This window comes from Salvelinus fontinalis, chromosome 7 (genome assembly GCF_029448725.1).
Source record: "Salvelinus fontinalis isolate EN_2023a chromosome 7, ASM2944872v1, whole genome shotgun sequence".
Lineage (NCBI taxonomy): Eukaryota > Metazoa > Chordata > Actinopteri > Salmoniformes > Salmonidae > Salvelinus > Salvelinus fontinalis.
The window spans coordinates 55,281,701-55,293,931 of NC_074671.1; the positions used below are offsets into that span (position 1 = coordinate 55,281,701).

General features: G+C 45.9%; 2 non-coding genes across 2 annotated transcripts; both read right to left on the reverse strand.

Annotated features, from left to right (window-relative positions):
- Positions 1 to 11,154: 11,154 nt before the first annotated feature.
- Positions 11,155 to 11,237, reverse strand: trnal-cag (transfer RNA leucine (anticodon CAG)). The gene has a single exon. It is a non-coding gene; the product is annotated as a tRNA-Leu (tRNA).
- Positions 11,238 to 11,978: 741 nt separating this feature from the next.
- trnal-cag (transfer RNA leucine (anticodon CAG)) lies at positions 11,979 to 12,061 on the reverse strand. The gene has a single exon. It is a non-coding gene; the product is annotated as a tRNA-Leu (tRNA).
- Positions 12,062 to 12,231: the final 170 nt, after the last annotated feature.

Here is a 12,231-nt window from a genome sequence, read left to right on the forward strand (position 1 = left end):
ATAGGAGAAAGCCCCGCCTCCAGCTGTTTGCTTAGAAATTCTAGGGACAATTAGGAGGCCTGCGTCTTGTGACCGTAGCGTATGTGTAGGTATGTATGGCAGGACCAACTCGGAAAGATAGGTAGGAGCAAGCCCATGTAACGCTTTGTAGGTTAACAGTAAAACCTTGAAATCAGCCCTTGCCTTAACAGGAAGCCAGTGTAGGGAGGATAGCGCTGGAGTAATATGATCACATTTTTTGGTTCTAGTCAGGATCTAGTCAGGAGACGAGTTAAACACGAAACGAACACTTATAACAAAACAAAACAAAACAACAAACGACCGTGAAGCTACAAACGTAAGTGCAATACAAAAGCTACAAACGTTCTACATAGACAATTACCCACAAAACCCAATGCCTATGGCTGCCTTAAATATGGCTCTCAATCAGAGACAATGAACCACAGCTGCCTCTAATTGAGAACCAATCTAGGCAGCCATAGACATACAAACACCTAGACAAGACACTGACCCATTTAACATACACACCCCTAGATAATCCAAAAACACATACATTCCCCATGTCACACCCTGACCTAACTAAAATAATAAAGAAAACAAAGAATACTAAGGCCAGGGCGTGACAGTACCCCCCCCCCCCCCCCCCCCCCCCCAAAGGTGCGGACTCCGGCCGCAAAACCTAACACAGAAAGGGAGGGTCCGGGGTGGGCCTTCCTATGGCGGCGGCTCAGGTGCGGGACGTGACCCCCACTCCACCATTGTCAATACCAGCTTTGGTGTCTCTGGTAGATCCTGGCTGACTGGCGGCTCTGGAAGATCCTGGCTGGCTGGCGACTCTGGCTGCTCATGGCTGACTGGCGACTCTGGCTGCTCATGGCTGACTGGCGACTCTGGCTGCTCATGGCTGACTGGCGACTCTGGCTGATCATGGCTGACTGGCGACTCTGGCTGCTCATGGCTAACTGGCGACTCTGGCTGATCCTGGCTGACTGGCGACTCTGGCTGCTCATGGCTGACTGGTGACTCTGGCTGCTCATGGCTGACTGGCGACTCTGGCTGCTCATGGCTGACTGGCGACTCTGGCTGCTCATGGCTGACTGGCGACTCTGACTGCTCATGGCTGACTGGCGACTCTGGCTGCTCATGGCTGACTGGCAACGCTGGCTGCTCATGGCTGACTGGCGACTCTGGCAGATCCTGGCTGACGGGTGGCTCTGGCAGATCCTGGCTGATTGGCAGCTCTGGCAGATCCTGGCTGATTGGCGGTTCTGGCAGATCCTGGCTGATTGGCGGCTCTGGCAGATCCTGGCTGACTGGCGGCTCTAGCGGCTCCTGACTGACGAACGGCTCTGACGGCTCGGGACAGACGGGCGGCTCTAATGGCGCTGGGCAGACGGATGGCTCAGATGGCGCTGGGCAGACGGATGGCTCAGATGGCGCTGGGCAGACGGATGGCTCAGATGGCACTGGGCAGACGGATGGCTAAGATGGCGCTGGGTAGACGGATGGCTCAGACGGCGCTGGGCAGGCAGGCGGCTCAGACGGCGCTGGGCAGACGAGCAGTGCAGGCGGCGTTGGGCAGACGGCCGACTCTGACCTGCTGAGGCGCACAGTAGGCCTGGTGTGTGGTGCCGGAACTGGTGGTACCGGACTGGAGACACGCACCTCAAGGCTAGTGCGGGGAGCAGGAACAGGGCACACTGAATTATCGAGGCGCACTATAGGCCTGGTGCGTGGTACCGGAACTGGTGGTACCGGGCTGAGGGCACGCACCTCAGGGCGAGTGCGGGGAGAAGGAACAGTGCGTACAGGGCTCCGGAGACGCACAGGAGGCTTGGTGCGTGGTACCGGAACTGGAGGTACCGGGCTGGGGACACGCCTCTCAGGGCGAGTGCGGGGAGCAGCAACAGGACGCACAAGAGGCTTGGTGCGTGGTGTAGGCACTGGTGGTAATGGGCTGGAGACACGCACCACAGGGCTAGTGCGTGGAGGAGGAACAGGGCTCTGGAGACGCCCAGGAAGCCTGGTGCGTGGTGTAGGCACTGGTGGTACTGGGCTGGGGCGGGGAGGTGGCGCCGGAAATACCGGACCGTGCAGGCGTACTGGCTCCCTTGAGCACTGAGCCTGCCCAACCTTAGCTGGTCGTATGCTCCCCGTAGCCCGACCAGTGCGGGGAGGTGGAATAACCCGCACTGGGCTGTGTAGGCGAACTGGGGACACCATGCGTAAGGCTGGTGCCATGTATGCCGGCCCGAGGAGACGCACTGGAGGCCAGATGCGTTGGGCCGGCTTCATGACATTCGGCTCAATACTCAATCTAGCCCTGCCAGTGCGGGGAGGTGGAATAACCCACACCGGGCTATGCACACGTACAGGAGACACCGTGCGCTCTACCGCATAACACGGTGTCTGCCCGTACTTTCGCGCTCCACGGTAAGCTCGGGGAGTTGGCGCAGGTCTCCTACCTGACTTCGCCACACTCCCTTGTAGCCCCCCCAAGACATTTTTGGGTTTTACTCTCGGGCTTCGAGCCTTGCTTCCGTGCTGCCTCCTCATATCGCCTCCTCTCGGCTTTAGCTGCCTCCAGCTCTTCACGAGGGAGGCGATATTCTCCCGGTTGAGGCCAAGGTCCCTTACCTTCCAGTATCTGCTTCTGAAGCTAAGCAGGGTTGGTCCTGGTCAGTCCCTGGATGGGAGACCAGATGCTGCTGGAAGTGGTGTTGGAGGGCCAGTAGGGGGCACTCTTTCCTCTGGTCTAAAAATATCCCAATGCCCCAGGGCAGTGATTGGGGACACTGCCCTGTGTAGGGTGCCGTCTTTCGGATGGGACGTTAAACGGGTGTCCTGACTCTCTGAGGTCATTAAAGATCCCATGGCACTTATCGTAAGAGTAGGGGTGTTAACCCCAGTGTCCTGGCTAAATTCCCAATCTGGCCCTCAAACCATCGTGGTCACCTAATAATCCCCAGTTTACAATTGGCTCATTCATCCCCCTCCTCTCCCCTGTAACTATTCCCCAGGTCGTTGCTGCAAATGAGAAGATGTTCTCAGTCAACTTACCTGGTAAAATAATGGTAAAATTAAAAATTAAAAAAATAAAATAAATAAAAAATCTCCTCCCAAGTCCAAGAATCCTTTATGCGTTGCTCCTGCTGCTGCTTAACACGCTGCTTGGTCCCGTTGTGGTGGGTAATTCTGTCACGATCGTCTTGAGGATAATGAGTGGACCAAGGCGCAGCGTGTGAAAAATACATCTCTTTTATTTGAGACGAGTGAAACACGAAACTAACACTTATAACAAAACAAAACAAAACAACAAACGACCGTGAAGCTACAAACGTAAGTGCAATACAAAAGCTACAAACGTTCTACATAGACAATTACCCACAAAACCCAATGCCTATGGCTGCCTTAAATATGGCTCTCAATCAGAGACAATGAACCACAGCTGCCTCTAATTGAGAACCAATCTAGGCAGCCATAGACATACAAACACCTAGACAAGACACTGACCCATTTAACATACAAACCCCTAGACAATCCAAAAACACATACATTCCCCATGTCACACCCTGACCTAACTAAAATAATAAAGAAAACAAAGAATACTAAGGCCAGGGCGTGACAGCATGGATTCATTTTTCTGCATCATTTTTGGACAGAAAATTTCTGATTTTTGCAATGTTACGTAGATGGAAAAAAGCTGTCCTTGAAACAGTCTTGATATGTTCGTCAAAAGAGAGATCAGGGTCCAGAGTAACGCCGAGGTCCTTCACAGTTTTATTTGAGACGACTTTACAACCATCAAGATTAATTGTCAGATTTAACAGAAGATCTCTTTGTTTCTTGGGATCTAGAACAAGCATCTCTGTTTTGTCCTAGTTTAAAAGTAGAAAGTTTTCAGCCATCCACTTCCTTATGTCTGAAACACAGGCTTCTAGCGAGGGCAATTTTGGGGCTTCACCATGTTTCATTGAAATGTACAGCTGTGTGTCATCCGCATAGCAGTGAAAGTTAACATTATGTTTTCGAATGACATCCCCAAGAGGTAAAATATATAGTGAAAACAATAATGGTCCTAAAACGGAACCTTGAGGAACACCGAAATGTACAGTTGATTTGTCAGAGGACAAACCATTCACAGATACAAACTGATATCTTTCCGACAGATAAGATCTAAACCAGGCCAGAACTTGTCCGTGTAGACCAATTTGGGTTTCCAATCTCTCCAAAAGAATGTGGTGATCGATGGTGTCAAAGGCAGCACTAAGGTCTAGTAGCACGAGGACAGGTGCAGAGCCTCGGTCTGACGCCATTAAAAGGTAATTTACCACCTTCACAAGTGCAGTCTCAGTGCTATGATGGGGTCTAAAACCAGACTGAAGCATTTCGTATACATTGTTTGTCTTCAGGAAGGCAGTGAGTTGCTGCGCAACAGCTTTTTCTAAAATTTTTGAGAGGAATGGAAGATTCGATATATAGGCCGATAGTTTTTTATATTTTCTGGGTCAAGGTTTGGCTTTTTCAAGAGAGGCTTTATTATTGCCACTTTTAGTGAGTTTGGTACACATCCGGTGGATAGAGAGACGCTTATTATGTTCAACATAGGAGGGCCAAGCACATGAAGCAGCTCTTTAAGTAGTTTAGGTGGAATAGGGTCCAGTATGCAGCTTGTAGGTTTAGAGGCCATGATTATTTTCATTATTGTGTCAAGAGATATAGTACTAAAACACTTAAGTGTCTCTCTTGATCCTAGGTCCTGGCAGAGTTGTGCAGACTCAGGACAAATGAGCTTTGGAGGAATACGCAGATTTAAAGAGGAGTCCGTAATTTGCTTTCTAGTGATCATGATCTTTTCCTCAAAGAAGTTCATGAATTTATTACTGCTGAAGTGAAAGCCATCCTCACTTGGGGAATGCTGCTTTTTAGTTAGCTTTGCGACAGTATCAAAAATACATTTTGGATTGTTCTTATTTTCCTCAATTAAGTTGGAAAAATAGGATGATCGAGCAGCAGTGAGGGCACTTCGATACTGCACGGTACTGTCTTTCCAAGCTAGTCGGAAGACTTCCAGTTTGGTGTGGCGCCATTTCCGTTCCAATTATCTGGAAGCTTGCTTCAGAGCTCGGGTATCTTCTGTATACCAGGGAGCTAGTTTCTTATAACAAATGTTTTTAGTTTTTAGGGGTGCAACTGCATCTAGGGTATTGCACAAGGTTAAATTGAGTTCCTCAGTTAGGTTGTTAACTGATTTTTGACCTCTGACGTCCTTGGGTAGGCAGAAGGAGTCTGGAAGGGCATCAAAGAATCTTTGTGTTGTCTCAGAATTTATAGCACAACTTTTGATGCTCCTTGGTTGGGGTCTGAGCAGATTATTTGTTGCGATTGCAAATGTAATAAAATGGTGGTGCGATAATCCAGGATTATGAGGAAAAACATTAAGATCTACAACATTTATTCCATGGGACAAAACTAGGTCCAGAGTATGACTGTGGCAGTGAGTAGGTCCAGAGACATGTTGGAAAAAAACCACTGCGTCGATGATGGCTCCGAAAGCCTTTTGGAGTGGGTCTGTGGACTTTTCCATGTGAATATTAAAATCACCAAAAATTAGAATATTATCTGCTATGACTACAAGGTCCGATAGGAATTCAGGGAACTCAGTGTGGATCGCTGTATATGGCCCAGGAGGCCTGTAAACCGTAGCTAGAAAAAAGGATTGAGTAGGCTGCATAGATTTCATGACTAGAAGCTCAAAAGACGAAAACGTCATTTTCTTTTTTGTAAATTGAAATTTGCTATCGTAAATGTTAGCAACACCTCCGCCTTTGCGGGATGCACGGGGGATATGGTCACTAGTGTAACCAGGAGGTGAGGCCTCATTTAACACAGTAAATTCATCAGGCTTAAGCCATGTTTCAGTCAGGCCAATCACATCAAGATTATGATCAGTGATTAGTTCATTGACTATAACTGCCTTTGAAGTGAGGGATCTAACATTAAGTAGCCCTATTTTGAGATGTGAGGCATCACGATCTCTTTCAATAATGGCAGGAATGGAGGAGGTCTCTATCCTAGTGAGATTGCTAAGGCGAACACCGCCATGTTTAGTTTTGCCCAACCTAGCTCAAGGCACAGACACAGTCTCAATGGGGATAGCTGAGCTTACAGGTATTACAAAGTAACAAAGTAAGAGATAAGAATAACAAATAATTAAAGAGCAGCAGTAAATAACAATAGCGGGTCTATATACGGGGGTACTGGTACAGGGTCAATGTGTCAATGTGCGGGGGGGGGCACTGGTGTCGAGGTAATTGAGGTAATTATGTACATGTAGGTTGAGTTATTAAAGTGGTATCAAAGCCAATGCCAAACTCATCCAAGCTAATGTCAAAAACAATACATTATACAGGCACGGCTATTATCAGATCTTGTCTTAGACAAGTGTGTGTGTGTGTGTGTGTGTGTGTGTGTGTGTGTGTGTGTGTGTGTGTGTGTGTGTGTGTGTGTGTGTGTGTGTGTGTGTGTGTGTGTGTGTGTGTATGTGGGTGTGTGTGTGTACCTGTGTGGGTGTGGGTTTGCGATATGTCTGCTGGCGTGTGTGCATGTGTGTTTTCTTCATCCAGTGTCTTCCATGGAATCACCTGAGCATGTCACGCCCTGTTTCCCCTAGAGTGCCACGACAACATACCTTCACTTAGAAAGAGAAAGACAGAAAGAGAATGAGACAGAGACATGGGAAAGAGAGAGGGAGAGAAGGGGAAGAGAGTCATCGACTGTTCTCTCTGCTACCGCACGGCAAGTGGTACCGGTGCACCAAGTCTAGATCCAAAAGGTTCCTTAACAGCTTCTACCCCCAAGCCATAAGACTACTGAACAATTAATCAAATGGCCACCTGGACTATTTACGACTATTTACATTGACCCATACCCATACCATTTGTACAAATTACCTCGACTAACCTGTACCCTCGCACATTGACTCGGTACTGGTACCCTCTGTATATAGCCTCGTTATTGTTATTTTATTCTGTTACTTTTTGTTTTATTTTTTAAAACCGCATCTAAAGCTCTGTGACACTTTAGGGTCCACTCGTTCAGACTGCTCTTATTTCCTCATTTTTCAGAATACAAGCCTGAAACAATTTCTAAAGATTGTTGACATCTAGTGGAAGGCATAGAAACTGCAATTTGAGTCCTAAGTCAATGGATACTGTAATGGCATTGAATAGAAAACTACAAAACCCAAAATAAATCTACTTCCCGAATGGATTTTTCTCTGGTTTTCGCCTACCAAATCAGTTCTGTTATACGCACAGACACTATTTTAACAGTTTTGGAAACTTTAGAGTGTTTTCTATCCAACTCTACCAGTTATATGCCTATCATATCTTCTGGGCCCGAGAAGCATTTGGGCATGCTTTTCATCCAAAATTCCGAATGCTGCCCCCTATTCTAGAGAAGTTAAGTGCATTATGAAGATTCTACATTATTACGTCGATCGATTTTCACAAACAATTTCACCAGAAGGTTATGTATAGTAAATATAGTATACGTATAGTTTATTTAGTAAACATTTTCCTAACTCTATTTCTTGAACTGTATTGTTGGTTAAGGGCTTGTAAGTAAGCATTTCACTGTAAGGTCTACACGAGACAGTCTACAGGGAGGAGGTGAGGGCCCTGGGAGTGTGGTGCCAGGAAAATAACCTCTCACTCAACGTCAACAAAACAAAGGAGATGATCGTGGACTTCAGTAAACAGCAGAGGGAGCATCCTCCTATCCACATCGAGGGGACTGCAGTGAATAAGGTGGAAAGGTTCAAGTTCCTCGGCGTACACATCACTGACCAAATGAAAGGGTCCACCCACACAGACAGTGTGGTGAAGAAGGCTCAACAGCGCCTCTTCAACCTCAGGAGGCTGAAGAAATTTGGCTTGGCACCTAAAACCCTCACAAACTTTCACAGATGCACAATTGAGAGCATCCTGTCGGGCTGTATCACCGCTTGGTACGACAGCTGCACTGCCTGCAACCGCAGGGTTCTCCAGAGGGTGGTGCGGTCTGCACAACGCATCACCGGGGGCAAACTGCCTGCCCTCCAGGACTCCTACAGCACCCGATGTCACAGGAAGGCCAAAAAGATCATCAAGGATAACAATCACCTGAGCCACTGCCTGTTCACCCCACTATCATCCAGAAGGCGAGGTCAGTACAGGTGCATCAAAGCTGGGACTGAGAGACTGAAAGACAGCTTCTATCTAAAGGGCATCACTAGCACCTTAGAGGCTGCTGCCCTATATACATAGACTTGAAATCACTGGCCACTTTAATAATGGAACACTAGTCACTTTATAATGTGTATATATTTCCATTACTCATCTCATATGTATATACTGTATTCTATTCTATTCTACTGTATTTTAGTCTATTCCGCTCCGACATTGCTCGTCCAAATATTTATATGTTCTTAATTTCATTCCTTTTCTTTAGGTTGTCTGTATTGTTGTGAAATTGTTAGATATTACTTCTTAGATATTACTGCACTGTTGGCGCACAAAACTCAATCATTACGGAACACCCGCAATAACATCTTTCTAAACATGTGTATGTGACCAATACATTTGATTTGATTTGATTTGATTGGACCGGTTATAGTCGGCGCATATGACAAACAAATTTGATTTGAGAGGGAGAGAGGGGGGGGGGGGGGGGGGGCGTAAGAGAACACATTACTACCCCAGTTTAAATATTTAATAAGTGATTCTGGGCTAAATGTCCTGTGTGTGTGTGCTGGGAGGGTGTAACATAGCATATGCTACAGTACATAATATCTGCTCCGATTAATGCCTACTCTATAATTCACATGTGAAGACGCACAGAAGAAGCCATATCACGCACATTTACACACACACATTATTATTCTGTACCTACGGGTGACATAATATTTCCCCAATATCAACTGTCAGCTTACCAAATCACAGACTATGCCTTTAAATCAAGACATTTTGAAGCCAGATGAATCTGATTTGAGAATGGACAATTTCTTTAACCTTTCACTGACATAGAGTTACTGAAATGAATACAGGCGATACCTCGCATATACCATACCAGAGACATAAAGAGTATACAACACATTAAGGACACCATGTCACGAACGTCGTAATCCTCCTCGTCTGAGGAGGAGCAAGGATCGGACCAAAGTGCAGCGTGGTTTGAATACATACTTTAATTTTGTAAACGAAGACGAAAAACACTTGACAAAGTACAAAACAATAAACCGACGAACGTGACGTTAAAGCTAAACAGTGCAGACACAGGCAACTGACATAGACATAGACAATAACCCACAAACAAACAGTGAACACAGGCTGCCATAATATGCTTCCCAATCAGAGACAATGACAAACAACTAGGCCAAACAACATATCCAACATAGAAACACAAAAGATAGAATGTACCCACCCAGCTCACGTCCTGACCAACTAAACAAAGACTAAACAAAGGAAATAAGGTCAGGAACGTGACACACCAGCTCTTTCCATGACATAGACTGACCTTGTGAATCCAGGTGAAAGCTATGATCCCTAATTGATGTCACTTGTTGAATCCACTTCAGTCAGTGTAGATGAAGGGGAGGAGACAGGTTAAAGAAGGATGTTTAAGCCTTGAGACAATTAAGACATGGATTGTGTATGTGTGACATTCAGAGGATGAATGGGAAAGACAAAGTATTTAAGTGCCTTTGAACGAGGTATGGTAGTAGGTGCCAGGCGTACTGGTTTGTGTCAAGAACTGCAACGCTGCTGGGGTTTTCACACTCATCAGTTTCCTGTGTGTATCAGGAATGGCCCACTACTCAAATGACATTCAGCCAACTTGATGCAACTGTGGGAAGCTTTGGTGTCAACATGGAACAGCATCACTCTGGAATGCTTTTGACACCTTGTAGTCCGTGCCCTGACTAACTGAGGCTGTTCTGAGTCCAGGCTCAACTCAATATTAGGAAGGTGGTCATAATGTTCTGTACATAGCTGATACGTGGAAGTGGAGGGCGCCCTCAAGTGGTCAAAGGGCAGTTTGAGTATTGTAGACGGGGAGGTGCCTTTGACAGGACCGGACAAAACATACCGATATCGGTAGGATTCGACCCAGCGATGGAAGAACACAATGGATTTCGAGACAATCGCCCTTTCCCACTCACCCACGACGACTGTAAGAGTCTCCTCAATCTAGACTACAATCTCGCAAACAATTTCACCAGAAGGTGTTATATTACACCATGATTTGGAATCACTTCCCTGTGACTGCCGGGCGATAAAGGACTTTCAGTGATTCAACACCACGCCTCCAGGGGAGACTGCGACCTGAACGCAGCGCCTTAGACCGCTCGGCCATCCTGACTGTTTACAACTGTTCTTGGTGTCGGGATAAAGGGTACTAGGCAAAAGTAGAAATACAAAGACCAATAAATGCACAATACTGACTTGCACTTTCAACATCAAATGATCATTGGTTTTTATCAATTAAAAGCTCCAGTCATTGATTTATCCTCAATATGTCCTTCAATGGAAAAGGCGTAGTAAATCGTCATTGATTGAGCGCTAAAGTGGCCTCAGAATAGGGCCATTCTGATATAAAATACCTCAGATAAGACGGAAAAAGTGTCTGGAAGTATCAGCAACCATCAGGGTAAGCGTGACAACGGGACCACATGTCAAAATGGGGGAAATCTTAGCAAATGACTTCATGGTTATTTTCAACGCAATCGTGTTTGATTTTTTTTTTGGGGGGGGGGGGGGGGGGGGGGAGTATAACAAGGGATCTCACCTGTGACCCGTGGCTTGACTTTAGATGCGGCGAGTTCAATTACCCTGCAGAAAATATTTTTTCTCCCCGCCAATACATTCCAGTGACAACGACCGACGAGTTGTGCGTTCCGAGATGCCTTTTATTATTTGCCTGTTTGTGGCCCGCCTGTGAAATTCGTGCAATTATCTTCCAACCTCTCATCTACTAGCTGTTTTTGCAAAATGTTAGAAATACGATAGTTATTCACTGCTTATGTTAACTAGTTGTTATTTCCAGTATCTTAAGTCATTTATTTGTCAACTGGATATTACAAAGCAGAATGACCTGCAGGTGTTAAAAGATTGTCAGAAGTGGGATTTGAACCCACGCCTCCAGGGGAGACTGCGACCTGAACGCAGCGCCTTAGACCGCTCGGCAATCCTGACTGTTTACAACTGATCTTGGTGTCGGGATAAAGGGTACTAGGCAAAAGTAGAAATACAAAGACCAATAAATGCACAATACTGACTTGCACTTTCAACATCAAATGATCATTGGTTTTTATCAATTAAAAGCTCCAGTCATTGATTTATCCTCAATATGTCCTTCAATGGAAAAGGCGTAGTAAATCGTCATTGATTGAGCGCTAAAGTGGCCTCAGAATAGGGCCATTCTGATATAAAATACCTCAGATAAGACGGAAAAAGTGTCTGGAAGTATCAGCAACCATCAGGGTAAGCGTGACAACGGGACCACATGTCAAAATGGGGGAAATTTTAGCAAATGACTTCATGGTTATTTTCAACGCAATCGTGTTTGATTTTTTTTTTTGGGGGGGGGGGGAGTATAACAAGGGATCTCACCTGTGATCCTTGTCTTGACTTTAGATGCGGCGAGTTCAATTACCCTGCAGACAATATTTTTTCTCCCCGCCAATACATTCCAGTGACAACGACCGACGAGTTGTGCGTTCCGAGATGCCTTTTGTTATTTGCCTGTTTGTGGCCCGCCTGTGAAATTCGTGCAATTCTCTTCCAACCTCTCATCAACTAGCTGTTTTTGCAAAATGTTAGAAATACGATAGTTATTCACTGCTTATGTTAACTAGTTGTTATTTCCAGTATCTTAAGTCATTTATTTGTCAACTGGATATTACAAAGCAGAATGACCTGCAGGTGTTAAAAGATTGTCAGAAGTGGGATTTGAACCCACGCCTCCAGGGGAGACTGCGACCTGAACGCAGCGCCTTAGACCGCTCGGCCATCCTGACTGTTTACAACTGTTCTTGGTGTCGGGATAAAGGGTACTAGGCAAAAGTAGAAATACAAAGATCAATAAATGCACAATACTGACTTGCACTTTCAACATCAAATGATCATTGGTTTTTATCAATTAAAAGCTCCAGTCATTGATTTATCCTCAATATGTCCTTCAATGGAA